At 50.6% G+C, this 12732-nt stretch overlaps 1 protein-coding gene across 8 annotated transcripts in view; it reads left to right on the top strand.

Moving 5' to 3' along the window:
• rassf7a (Ras association domain family member 7a) overlaps nucleotides 1-12732 on the top strand; it is a 74187-nt gene that overhangs the window by 25016 nt on the left and 36439 nt on the right. For 2 of the 8 annotated variants that reach the window (XM_070899438.1, XM_070899435.1), the window contains exon 1: nucleotides 8973-9235. The exons of 4 other annotated variants lie outside the window; for them this stretch is intronic. The gene's annotated coding sequence lies outside the window, so the exon portion shown is untranslated. Of the gene's footprint in view, nucleotides 1-8972; nucleotides 9236-12732 lie in introns of those variants that run through there. 2 more of the 8 variants (XM_070899436.1, XM_070899439.1) reach the window with 2 other exon arrangements.

Raw genomic sequence — 12732 nt, 5'->3', positions numbered from 1 at the left:
TAACCTGGGCAATAAACTTATTTTTAATTTAATAAACCTTTTCATATTTCTGTTAAAAATGGAAATACCAATGTGGGCGTTGCCTTCAGATCCATACTGTGAATTCCCTCTCTCAACTTCTCTACCTCCCTCTCCTCCTCAAAGCCCCTTCTCAAAATGTATCTCTTTGAGCAAGGCTTATCATTATCACATTGCTATTTGTGGGAGCTTGCTGTGCGCAACTTGGCTGCCATGTTTCCTATGTTACGACAGTGATTACACTTCAAAAGTTCTTCTTTGGCTGTAAAGTGCTTTGGAACATCCTGAGGTCATGACGGGCACTGTAGGAAGATGGTTGTGGTGGTTGGAGGTCAATTATCACAGCCCCAGGACATCGCTGCAGGAGTTCCTCAGGGCAGTGTCCTGGGCCCAACCATCTTCAGCTGCTTCATCAATGACCTTCCCTCCATCATAAGGTCAGAAGTGGAGATGTTCGCTGATGACTGCAGTGTTCAGTGCCATTTGCAACTCCTCAGATAATGGAGCAGTCCGTGCCGGCATGCAGCAAGACCTAGACATTCAGGCTTGGGCTGATAAGTGGCAAGTAACATTCGCGCCACACAAGCGCCGGGCAATGACTATCTCCAACAAGCAAGAATCTAACCACCTCCGCTTGACATTCAACGGCATTACCTTCGCTGAATCCCCCACCATCAACATCCTGGGGGTCACCATTGAACAGAAACTCAACTGGACCAACCACATAAATACTGTGGCAAAAAGAGTAGGTCAGAGGTGAGTGTCTCGCCTCCTGACTCCCAAAAGCCTTTCCACCATCTACAAGGCACAAGTCAGGAGTGTGATGGAATACTCTCCACTTGCCTGGATGAGTTGCAGCTCCAACAACACTCAAGAAGCTCGACACCATCCAGGACAAAGCAGCCCGCTTGATCGGCACCCTATCCACCACCTTAAACATTCACTCCCTCCACCACTGGCTGCAGTGTCTAACATCTACAAGATGCACTGCAGCAACTCACCAAGGCTTCTTCGACAGCACCTCCCAAACCCACGACCTAGAAGGACAAGGGCAGCAGGTGCATGGGAACACCACCACCTCCACATTCGCCTCCAAGTAACATACCATCCTGACTTGGAAATATATCGGCCGTTCCTTCATCGTCACTGAGTCAAAATCATGAAATTCCCTCCCTAACAGCACTGTGGGAGCACCTTCACCACACGGACTGCAGCGGTTCAAGAAGGTGGCTCACTGACACCTCCAAGGGCAATTAAGGATGGGCAATAAATGCCGGCCTTGCCAGCGACGCCCATGTCCCAGGAACCAATTAAAAAAAAAAAAAAAAATGCTAATTTTTTTAAAACTCCCCACCAACCTTTGACCAACGCCATGGGACCTTTAACATCCAGCTGATCAGATGGGGGCCTCGGGTTAATGTTTTGTCAAAGACGATAACTAGAGAATCTGCGGAATTTAGCCCACATCTTCCCGCCTGGGACTGATATACTTTAGGGTATATAGGACTAGGTTTTCAGCTTACTGACCCAGTACAAACCTAGTGTTGGGGATGGAGTGTCAGATATAGAAACTGCCCTAATTGTATTTCTATAGAAATTTAAATTTGCTGACCCAATTTACACCCAGGAGGCACGGTGAAAATCCACCTGATCTATCACATGATGACAATTAAAACTAGACAAGCAAAAAACACACCAGGGCTCAGAGGAAGAACCATTTGGAAATCATTATTCAGTGAAAATATGGGTGGTGCAGACTGAAGTGGGGGGGAGCAGCTACTCGGCAGCAATGGTTACACCCCACCCAACTCTCTTCCATTGACTTCAAATCGCCTGTTTTGCATTTCTGCCCGAAGACCACTTTCACCCCCGGGGAATCTGACAAGCCACTGGGAGCGCTGACATTCTCAATATAACAAGGAATTGATGGGTAAAGTTATTCCAAACACATCAACGTGCTCTCCGATCCCTCTCTCTCTCTCCCTCTCTCTCTCTCTCTCTCTCTCTCTCTTTCTCTCATTCCCACCTCCAATTGCTGGAGCAGCCTTGTTCCACTGTAACAATGTATGGGCATGTCGCTGGTGTACACAGCTCGTGCTGTTTAGTCACGGTTTCTGGATGACGCTGTTTCTGTGCGACACTCTATCTGTGTAGGACTGCCCCCCCGCCACCTGTCCCAAGACAGCCAGTGTGACCCCAGTAATGCTTGCTCCTCCAACCTTTGCACGATCCATCCTTGCCCACCGCCTCTTCCCCCTTTCCCCCCTTCCCCTATGCTCCTCTTCCTCATCTACTGCAGCCCCTCAGTGCCATTGTCCGTAGGTTGACGGGTGGGTGGGTCATGTTCCCCACATTGCTTAGCTCTGCCTCGCCACCACTCCCTGCGACCACCTCTGTCTGTCTGACAGTAAGTTGTGGATAAGCCAGACCACTTTCCAGCTAACCACCCTTGCCATGTAAACCCACTTCCCCTTCGCCACCGAGCCCAATCCCCTCCCTGGCAGCTCGTTCAGGCTGTGAGTCATCCCACATCCTATTGCCCCCTGGACCTGAACATCCAGCCCACCTCCACCGGTACTCCGATCCACGCATCCATCACCTCGAGCCTGGATTTCTCCTCCATCTTCCTTCATAACTTCCCAACCCTCCCTCCATAAACATTCACTTGTCCAAAACGCCACTGTCCATAGCCTTTCCCACACAAAGTCACACAAGCCCATTGTCCTTCCATCATTATTGAGCTACACTGACTCCCTGTCCCTCGCCAGTGTATCAAACCTAAGGTCCACGCCCACAGAGCACAGCCTTCCCCGCCCAACCTCTGCACCTTCAATCACACATGTACACACACGTGTACTGTCCAGCAGAGGTCAATCCATAGCACCAACCGTGGCAGATTTCCCCTCACTAGCCCTGGGGCATTGAGTCTGAGCGATTTATAATCTGGGATGCTCAACAGTGCACAGTTAGAGGAGCGCAGACATCTCGGGAGGTTGTGGGTTTTCATCATCATCGGCAGTCCCTCGGAATCAAGGTTGACTTGCTTCCACTCTAAAAGTGAGTTCTCAGGTGGCTGTACAGTCCAATACGGGAATTACAGTCTCTGTCACAGGTGAGACAGACAGTTATTGCAGGAAAGGGAGGGTGGGACTGGTTTACCGCACGCTCCTTCCGCTGCCTGTGTTTGTTTTCTGCATGCTCTCGCGACCAGACTCGAGGTGCTCAGCGCACTCCCGGATGCTCTTCCTCCACTTGGGGCGGTCTTTGCCCAGGGATTCCCAGGTGTCGGTGAGGATGTTGCACTTTATCGAAGGTTTTGAGGGTGTCCTTGAAACGTTTTCTCTGCCCACCTGGGGCTCACTTGCCGTTTAGGAATTCCGAGTAGAGCGCTTGTTTTGGGAGTCTTGTGTCAGGCATGCAGACAAAGTGGCCCGCCCAACGGAGCTGGTCGAACGTGGTCAGTGCTTCAATGCTGAGGATGTTGGTCTGGTGAATCTCTCCTCAGTAGTGATACCCGCCCTTCTATATGCCTCAGACGTGGACCATATACAGCAGACTTCTCAAAGCGCTGGAGAAGTACCACCAACGCTGCCTGCGCAAGATCCTGCAAATCCACTATGGGTTTTAAGGAGCGTGTTAAAGGAGGAGAGAATGGCAGAGAGGCGGAGAACAGTCTTGAAATTTTCTCCAATTAAGTATTGGGAAGACTGATGCCATTGCCTTTGGTCCCGGCCACAAACTCCATTCCCTAGCCACTGACTCCATCCCTCTTGCTGGCATCTGTCTGAGGCTGAACCAGACTGTTCACAACCTTGGTGTCATATTTGACCCTGAAATGAGTTTCAGACCACATATCCGCAGCATAACTAAGACCACCTATTTCCATCTCCAGAACATCGCCCGTTTCTGCCCTTGCCTCAGCTCATCCGCTGCTGAAATCCTCATCCATGCCTTTGAATGGTGACAGAAGGAAAAGGGGAGGTGCAACGAGATCTGGGTGTCATGGAACATCAGTCATTCAAGTTTGGCATGCAGGTGGTGAAGAAGGCAAATGACATGTTGGCCTTCATAGCTAGAGGATTTGAGTATAGGAGCAGGGAGGTCTTACTGCAGTTGTACAGAGCCTTGGTGAGGCCACACGTGGAATATTGTGTTCAGTTTTGGTCTCCTAATCTGAGGAAGGACATTCTTGCTATTGAGGGAGTACAGCAAAGGTTCACCAGATTGATTCCTGGGATTGCAGGACTGACTTATGAGGAGAGACTGGATCGACTGGGCTTGTATCCACTGGAATTTAGAAGAATGCGAGGGGATCTCATAGAAACATATAAAATGATGACGTGAGTGGACAGGTTAGAGGCAGGAAGAATGTTCCCGTTTCTGGGGAGTTCCAGAACCAGGGGTCACAGTCTAAGAATAAGGGGCCAGCCATTTAGGACCGAGATGAGGAGAAACTTCTTCACTCAGAGTGGTTAACCTATGGAATTTTCTACCGCAGAAAGTTGTTGATGCCAGTTCGTTAGATATATTCAAAAGGGAGTTAGATATGGCCCTTACGGCCAAAGGGATCAAGGGGTATGGAGAGAAAGCAGGAAAGGGATACTGAGGTTAAAAGATCAACCATGATCTTATTGAATGACGGTGCAGGCTTGAAGAGCCAAATGGCCTGCTCCTGCACCTAATTTCTATGTTTCTATATTTGTTACCTCTAGACTTGACTACTCCAACACACTACTGGCTGGCCTCCCACATTCTACCCTACATAAACTTGAGGTCATCCAAAAGTCGGCTGCCCATGTCCTAACTCGCACCAAGTCCCGCTCACCCATCACTTCCATGCTCGCTGACCTACATTGGCGTCTGGTTAAACAATGCCTCGATTTTAAAATTATCATCCTTATTTTCAAATCCCTCCATGGCCTTGCCCCTCCCTATCTCTGTAATCTCCGCCAGACCCACAACCTCACGACATCTCTGCGCTCCTCTAATTCTGCCCTCCTGAGCATCCCTGATTATAATCACTCAACCATTGGTGGTCGTGCCTTCAGCTGGAACTCCCTGCCTAAACCTCTCTGCCTCTCTTTCCTCCTTTTTAAGACTCTCCTTAAAACCTACCTCTTTGTCCAGGTTTTTCTTCTTGTGTGGCTCGGCGTCACAATTTGTTTGATGATCGCTCCTGTGAAGCGCCTTGGGATGTTTAACGATGTAAAAGGCACTATATAAATACAGTTTGTTATTGTTGTTGCGACTGCTCCGCTATTCTATTAGTTCATGGCTGATCTGCACCTCTACTCCATTTACCACCAGTGCCCCGTATCCCTCAATACCCTGACCCAACAAAAATATGTCAATCTCAGTCTTGAAAGCTCCAATTGACCCACAGCTTGTCCCGGATTCCCACTGCTCTTTGTGTGAAGAATTGTTTCCTGACATCACCCCTGAATGGCCTGGCTCTAATTTTAAGATCATGTTGTATTCCCACAGCAGAGGAGGTAGTTTCTCTATCGACCTAATCAAATCCTTTAATCATTTTAAACACATTTACCCACTCAGCTCGCTGGGGAGTTGTGAATGAAACTCTGCACAAGTGTTTGCCTCAGATCATCATTTCAGATTCTCACAGGCAGCAGCATTCCTGAGTGATGTGTTCACCTCCAGTCAATACCTTGGTGATCTGGTTTCACTAACAGGTTCCTGGCCCCATGTCGACACACTGATTCAGCCCGGTGCAATTCTCAGCTTCTCCTCCTCCCAGTGAAACCGGCCTGCCCCCACAGCAGGGAGAGTGGGGCCAGTGACAAACCGAGGTATTATAGTGAAGGGTGGGAACAGAGTGCGTCCCGTCCCCTCCCCTTCTTCCTACTCCTCATCCTCCCTCGACCCGCTTCACCCTCTCCCCTCCACCCACTTCATCCTCCCCCATCACTCCCGGCCCCCTTCACCCACATCCCCATCGCCCCCACTCACCCACCCTTCCCTCCAACCCACATCCCCTCCCCCCACACACTTCAATCGCCCAACCTCTCTCCCCTCCCCTCCCTCTCCCATCCACACCCCCCTCCCACTCCACCTCTTTCCCCCATCCCTCCTCCCTCGCCCACCCCCTCATATCTACACCCCTCCCTCTTCCCCCTCCCCCCACGTCCATCCACACTTTCCCCCATTGATGCAGTTAATGGCTTGATGTACACGGTGGGAGTGGGGGAGGGGCGAATGGAGCGGGAAATAGGGGATTGGGATTGGGGGAAGGGTGGGCAGAGGTTCGTGTGGAGCACAAACACCGGGATAGCCCGGTTGGGCCAAGTGGCCTGTTTTTGTGCAATAACGAGACGCTGCCAAAAAGAAAATCTGTTCTAAACCGGTGGGGTGGGGGGTGGGGAAGGGAATTCAGAAAATGAAGGCCTGTCATTGGGTACTCAAAGTGTAAAGTGTGCACCTGGTGAGAATGCTCACAGGTTTATGGAGCTGATGACTGCCTGCCTCTCTTCCACGGTTACATCCGGGCCAGGGTGTCCCTGGAGATGGAGCACGCAGTGTCCACCAGTACGCTCGCAGCATTCCGCGAGAGGTGGCCGCCTGCGGGACTAAAGTGCATCATCACCCCGGCAACCAAATTTTAATTTGATTTTATATGTTTTAAAGTTTAATTTGTTTTACTGCCGGGTTTTAGTGTTTCCCCCCCCCCCCCCACCCAGTCAGGGGGCACTTGTATAATTTGCCTGTCGGTGCCCTTTTAAAAAAAAAACACAAAAAAAAGGGCACTTGAAAAGTGTTGGAGTGTCTCCCGCCCCCCCCCCCCCCCTTTTAATAAGGGGGCACTTTGATTTACTGTTTGTTTTTGTTTCAGCACAAGAGTTGCGGAGCTGATGACTGCCTGCCTCTCTTTCGCAGTTACATCTGAGCCAGGGTGTCCCTGGAGATGGAGCACATGGTGTCCACCGGTACGCTCGCGGCCTTCTGCGAGAGGTGGGCGCCGGAGGGAGTGCATCATCACCCTGGCAACCAAATTTAAATTTGAACCATGTCCAAGGTTTAATTTATTTAAGTTTGTCGGTTTTAGTGCCCCCTCCCCACCCATTTTAGCCAGGGGACACTTGATTAAAGTGCTCAACTAAAATAGTTGTGGAGCTGATGACTGCTGGCAACCAAATTTTAATTTGATTTAAGTTACAGTCCAAAGTTTAATTTGTTTAATGGGACGGTTTAGTGCTCCCCTTTAATGGTTCATCAGTCATTGAAAGTTGGCATGCAGGTACAGCAGGTGGTGAAGAAGGCAAATGGTATGTTGGCCTTCATAGCTAGGGGATTTGAGTATAAAAGCAGAGAGATCTTACTGCAATTGTACAGGGCCTTGGTGAGGCCTCACCTGGAATATTGTGTTCAGTTTTGGTCTCCTAATCTGAGGAAGGACGTTCTTGCTATTGAGGGAGTGCAGTGAAGGTTTACCAGACTGATTCCTGGGATGGCGGGACTGATATATGAGGAGAAACTGGATTAACTGTGCCTTTATACACTGGAAACTTACAAGATTCTGACTGGACTGGACAGGTTAGTTGCGGGAAGAATGTTCCCGATGATGGGGAAGTCCAGAACCAGTGGACACAGTCTTAGGATAAGGGGTAGGCCATTTAGGACTGAGATGACGAGAAACTTCTTCACTCAGAGTTGTTAACCTGTGGAATTCCCTACCGCAGAGAGTTGTTGATGCCAGTTCATTGGATATATTCAAGAGGGAGTTAGATATGGCCCTTACGGCTAAAGGGATCATGGGTTATGGAGAGAAAGCAGGAAAGGGGTACTGAGGGAATGATCAGCCATTATCTTATTGAATGGTGGTGCAGGCTTGAATGGCCTACTCCAGCACCTATTTTCCATGTTTCTATCAGGGGGCACTTGCATTAATGTTATCAACTAATAGTTGTGGAGCTGATGCATTGTGAGTGACTTAGCCAGTCAGGTGATGTTCACAAGACTCAATAAAACCCTGGTCAGTTGGGTCTGGGTCATCCACGATGAGATCTGCAGTTGTGAGCCTAGTGGATGAACAGGTAATGTGTAGTGTGATTGATGAACCTTTATTAATTAACCAGCTGTTCTCAGTGGGTCGCACTCTCTCTCGTCTGATTCAGAAGATTGTGGGTTCAAATCCCATCCAGGGACTTGAGCACAAAATCCAGGCTGACACTCCCAGTGCAGTACTGAGGGAGTGCTACACTGACAGAGATGCCATCTTTCGGATGAGACGTTAAACTGAGGCCCCGTCTGCTCTCAGGTGGATGTAAAAGATCCCATGGCCATATTTTGAAGAAGAGCAGGGGAGTTATCCTTGGTGTCCTGGGGCCAGTATTTATCCCTCAACCAACATCACTAAACCAGATTATCTGGTCATTTTCACATTGCTGTTTGTGGGAGCATGCTGTGCAAATTGGCTGCTGTGTTTCCCACATTACAACAGTGACCACACTCCAAAAAGTACTTAATTGGCTGTAAAACGCTTTGAGGCGTCCAGTGGTCGTGATAGGCGCTATATAAATGCACGTCTTTCTTTTTTAATAGCATTACTGCAGGGTTCAGTGAGGTTGCTGAAAGCTGCCATTTCTGTTTGGGTCGGGTTTGTTCCCTGGCTCTCTGGCCCTCGCCTCGCCAAACACATTAACATTCAGGTGAGCCTGACTTCACCAGCAAGTCAAACTCGATCCGTCCTGCTCGCTGCACCTGAGCTAGCGTCGGCCCCAGAGAGGTTTATTTTTATCCGGAGCAGATTCTGCTCGTCTTATGTAGGAGTGACCGGGGGGGGGGGGGGGGCCTTTCTCTAATGTTTATCTTCTTTTCTTCTCTTTCCCCCTACCCACCCCCTCCAAAAAAAAGCAGTTGAAGCAGCAGCAGGAAGTTGCGGTGTGAACACACCTGGCCGACGGGCGGACGGAGCGGGTTGGTTGGTGCTGCAGGTGGGAGCGGCTGTTGGCATTGCAAACATTGCACCGAGTGTCCTCGCACTGTCAGTATCCAGAGCAGCAGCACGCCGAACAGGCAGCCCGGCCCCGCTGTGTGTGTGTGTGTGTGTGTGTGTGGATCACACTGTACCAGGAGCTCCAGCACTGATCATTTCTCCCGCAGGATTACAGCCAACTCTCACACCGGACCGTCAGTGTGAAGGGAGGAGGGGAGCGCTCGGTCTGCACTCCCAACTGCTGTGTGAGTGAGCCTTGAATCCACCGTGAGTCTCCACAAGTCTTTCTTCACAACTTGTCTTAGTTTGATGTGTGGAAAGGATAGCCGAGATGGGGTTTGGAGGTTTATTGGGCACAGGTTGGAATTCTCTGAGCAGGTTTCCAGTCCACCCCCCTCTTTCCCCCCCCCCCCCCCCCCCCCGCCGCCTCAAGTTAATTTACTTTGAAAACAATCTCACAGGAAACTTTGGGTTGTTTGTAAGCTGGAGCACCCCCCCAGGAGAGTCCCTTTCTCCCCACACTATCGAGAGAGGATTTTAGAGAGAGACTGAAGCAGGGGCCTCACTGCCAGCTCTGTTCCAGCTCCTTTTGTCCCTGAGGTTTTGTGACTGGTGGATCTCCCAGAGCCACGGCCCTTTCATGTGTTGGGCCCTGCCTCCTGCCATCAGTCAGCCCCAGGCAGCAAGTGGAAGTCTTTCGGTTTAAAGGCCCGTGTCTCAGTATGGGCAGGCTGGACTCGCTGTGGGCAGTAAATAATCCGCACTCACCCCATGGTCCTGTCCAGCTGCATTGTGTGTGTCGGTGAATTATCGCTTCAAGCACAGCCCGGTGTGACAGACATACTTAAACAGCACCTTTAAAATAGGACTAACCCCCCCCCCCCCCCCCAACCTTCGCCAACAACACACCAGGATCCTCTTTGCTTCTCCCCAAGAACGTGCCAGAGTCTTGCAGGTAAACACTGCAGAATAATCATGGAATCAGCAGCGTATTGATCAGGGCCCACGGGTAGATGGGGGCAACAGTCTCCTCCCTCGGCCCAAAGCACTTCACGGGCAGGAATCTAACCGAGCCCTGATGGGCAGGCCTTAGGGGGAGGTCATCAAAGGTCAGCTCAAAGAGTTAGGGTTCAGGAGGCTTCTCAACAGGCGAGACCGGAAGCACGGCACGGGGAGAGGCAAGGTCGCTCCTGACGACGCACCTGTCCCCTGACGTACACTCTCACGTTCGTTATTCTTCGTATCCGTCAAATTATCAACACACCTGGTTCTCCAGAATGTAAACAGGTTCTGTTTTCTAACAAGTCCCACTCCAGAGATTTGACCCCATTATCCAGGCTGTCACTGCCAGTGCAGTACTGAGTGAGCGCCACGCTGTCAGAGGTGCGGTACTGAGGGAGTGCTGCACTCAGAGGGGCTGTCTTTTGGATGAGCTGTTAAACGGAGGCCCCGTCTGCCCTCTCGGGTGGATGTAAAAGATCCCATGGTTCAATGTCAAAAAAGAGCAGGGGAGTTCACCCTCGTGTCCTGGGGCCAATATTTATCCCTGAACCAACATCACTAAAACAGATTATCTGGTCATTTATCACATTGCTGTTTGTGGGAGCTTGCTGTGTGCAAATTGGCTGCTGCGTTTCCTACATTACAGCAGTGACTACACTCCAAAAGTACTTTATTGGCCATTTTTGCACAGTAGGATCTGGATTGAGAAAGTCCAAACGGGATTAACGAACGTGGATTCGATTGCCCGCTTGCATTACCCCGAAGCTGCGATCGGGAGGTCTTGCCCGGATCGCTCACCGGCTGTGCCGCTGGAAATGATACCGCATGCCAAGAATAAGAACGGGTGGACACCTTGGTGCCTGCCTGTTTACATGTGGGATCTTGATGACATGGGAGGTGAATGGTCTCGTGGGAGTGTGTGTTTGGCATGGCGTACAGAAACGCCGCTTGGTGGGCTAATTAATGTGTCCGCTGATGTGAGCTGGGCTCCCTCGGTTACGGGCACAGCAATCCTGGGAGATCAGCCTTCCCTGCTGATGTCAGCTTCACTATAAATAGAATAAACAGCACAGAGCAAACATGGGGTGTTGCAGTGAATGGTGATTTTCTCCAGCTGGTGTTGACAGTCTCTCGGTAAATCAAGGTGTGTCCCTATCCCTACCCCTGCAGTCGTGACAGAGAATCACCAGCAACGGCTTTTCTTCTGGTTCCCGCATCGTTACCTCTGGTGACCCCCAAGGATCTATCCTTTGACCCCTCCTATTTCCCATCTACATGTTGCCGTTTGGTGACATCATCAGAAAATAGAGTGTCATTTTCCATATGTACACTGACAGCACCCAGCTCTGCCTCACTACCACTTCTCTCGACCTCTCCATAGTCTCTAAATTGTCAGACTGTTTGTCCGACATCCAGCTCTGGATGAGCAGAAATTTTCTCCAATTAAATATTGGGCAGACTGAAGCCATTGTTTTTGGTCCCCGCCACGAACTGCGTTCCCTAGCCACTGACTCCATCCCTCTCCCCAACATCTGTCTGAGGCCAAACCAGACCGTTCCCAACCTTGGTATCATATTTGACACTGAAATGAGCTTCTGGCCACATATCTGCAGCATAACTAAGACTGCCTATTTCCACCTCCATAACATCGCCCATCTCCGCCCTTGCCTGAGCTCATCTGCTGCTGAAACCCTCATTCATGCCTTTGTTACCTCCAGACTTGACTATTCCATCGCACACCTGGCTGGCCTCCCACATTCTATTCTACCCTACGTAAACTTGAGGGCATCCAAAACTCGGCTGCGCATGTCCCGCTCACCCATCACCCCTGTGCTTGCTGACCTACATTGGCTCCCAGTCCAGTAATGCCATGATTTTAAAATTCTCATTCTCGTGTTCAAATCCCTCCATGGCCTCGCCCCCTCCCTATCTCTGTAATCTTCTTCAGACTGCCCCCCCCCCCCCCCACTCCCTGCCGGAGGTATCAGTGCTCCTCTAATTCTGGCCTCTTGACCATCCCTGATTATAATTGCTCCACCATTGGTGGGCGGCCTTCAGCTGCCTGGGCCCCAAGTTCTGCAACTCCCTGCCTAAACCTCTCCGCCTCTCTTTCCTCCTTCAAGATGCTCCTTAAAACCTATCTCTTTGACCAAGCTTTTGGTCACCTGTCCCAATATCTCCTTATGTGGCTCGGTGTCCATTTAATGCTCCTGTGAAATGCTGTGGGACGTTTCTGTACAATACAGGCACTTTATCAGCACAGCGTATTGTTGCGGTTACTCACACAGAGCAGCAAAGTGACACATTTGGGCGCCAGTCTCTGGGGAGCTGATTGACTTCAGTTGGGAGAACAGGGCAGGGGCTACGATTGGCTCCAGTGGCTCTGGGCTCCGGAGGGGGTGAGTCGGCCACCTTCTTGTATGTGGAGAGTAACCTCAGAGAACCTGTTGGAAAATACACCGCTGAGGAGAGCATCGGTGGTGCCTCCCCCCACAGCCGGATAGCTTGCAAAGTCTGGCTGTCTAGGCTGACAGATGAGCAATACAGAATCAAAACAGATTACCTGGTCAATATCACATTTCCGTTTGTGGGAGCTTGCTGTGCACAAATTGGCTGCTGCGTTCCCTGCACTGTTGGAGGGGCAGTACTGAGGCAGTGCTGCACTGTTGGAGGGGCAGTGCTGATGGAGCACTGCATTGTCGGAGGGGCAGTACTGGGGGATGCTGCACTGTCGGAGTTGCCATCTTTCAGATGAGACCTTA

This window comes from Pristiophorus japonicus, chromosome 14, assembly GCF_044704955.1.
Source record: "Pristiophorus japonicus isolate sPriJap1 chromosome 14, sPriJap1.hap1, whole genome shotgun sequence".
Lineage (NCBI taxonomy): Eukaryota > Metazoa > Chordata > Chondrichthyes > Pristiophoridae > Pristiophorus > Pristiophorus japonicus.
The sequence above is the reverse complement of the archived record's forward strand: the minus strand, read 5'-3'. Positions and strand labels throughout refer to the sequence as shown.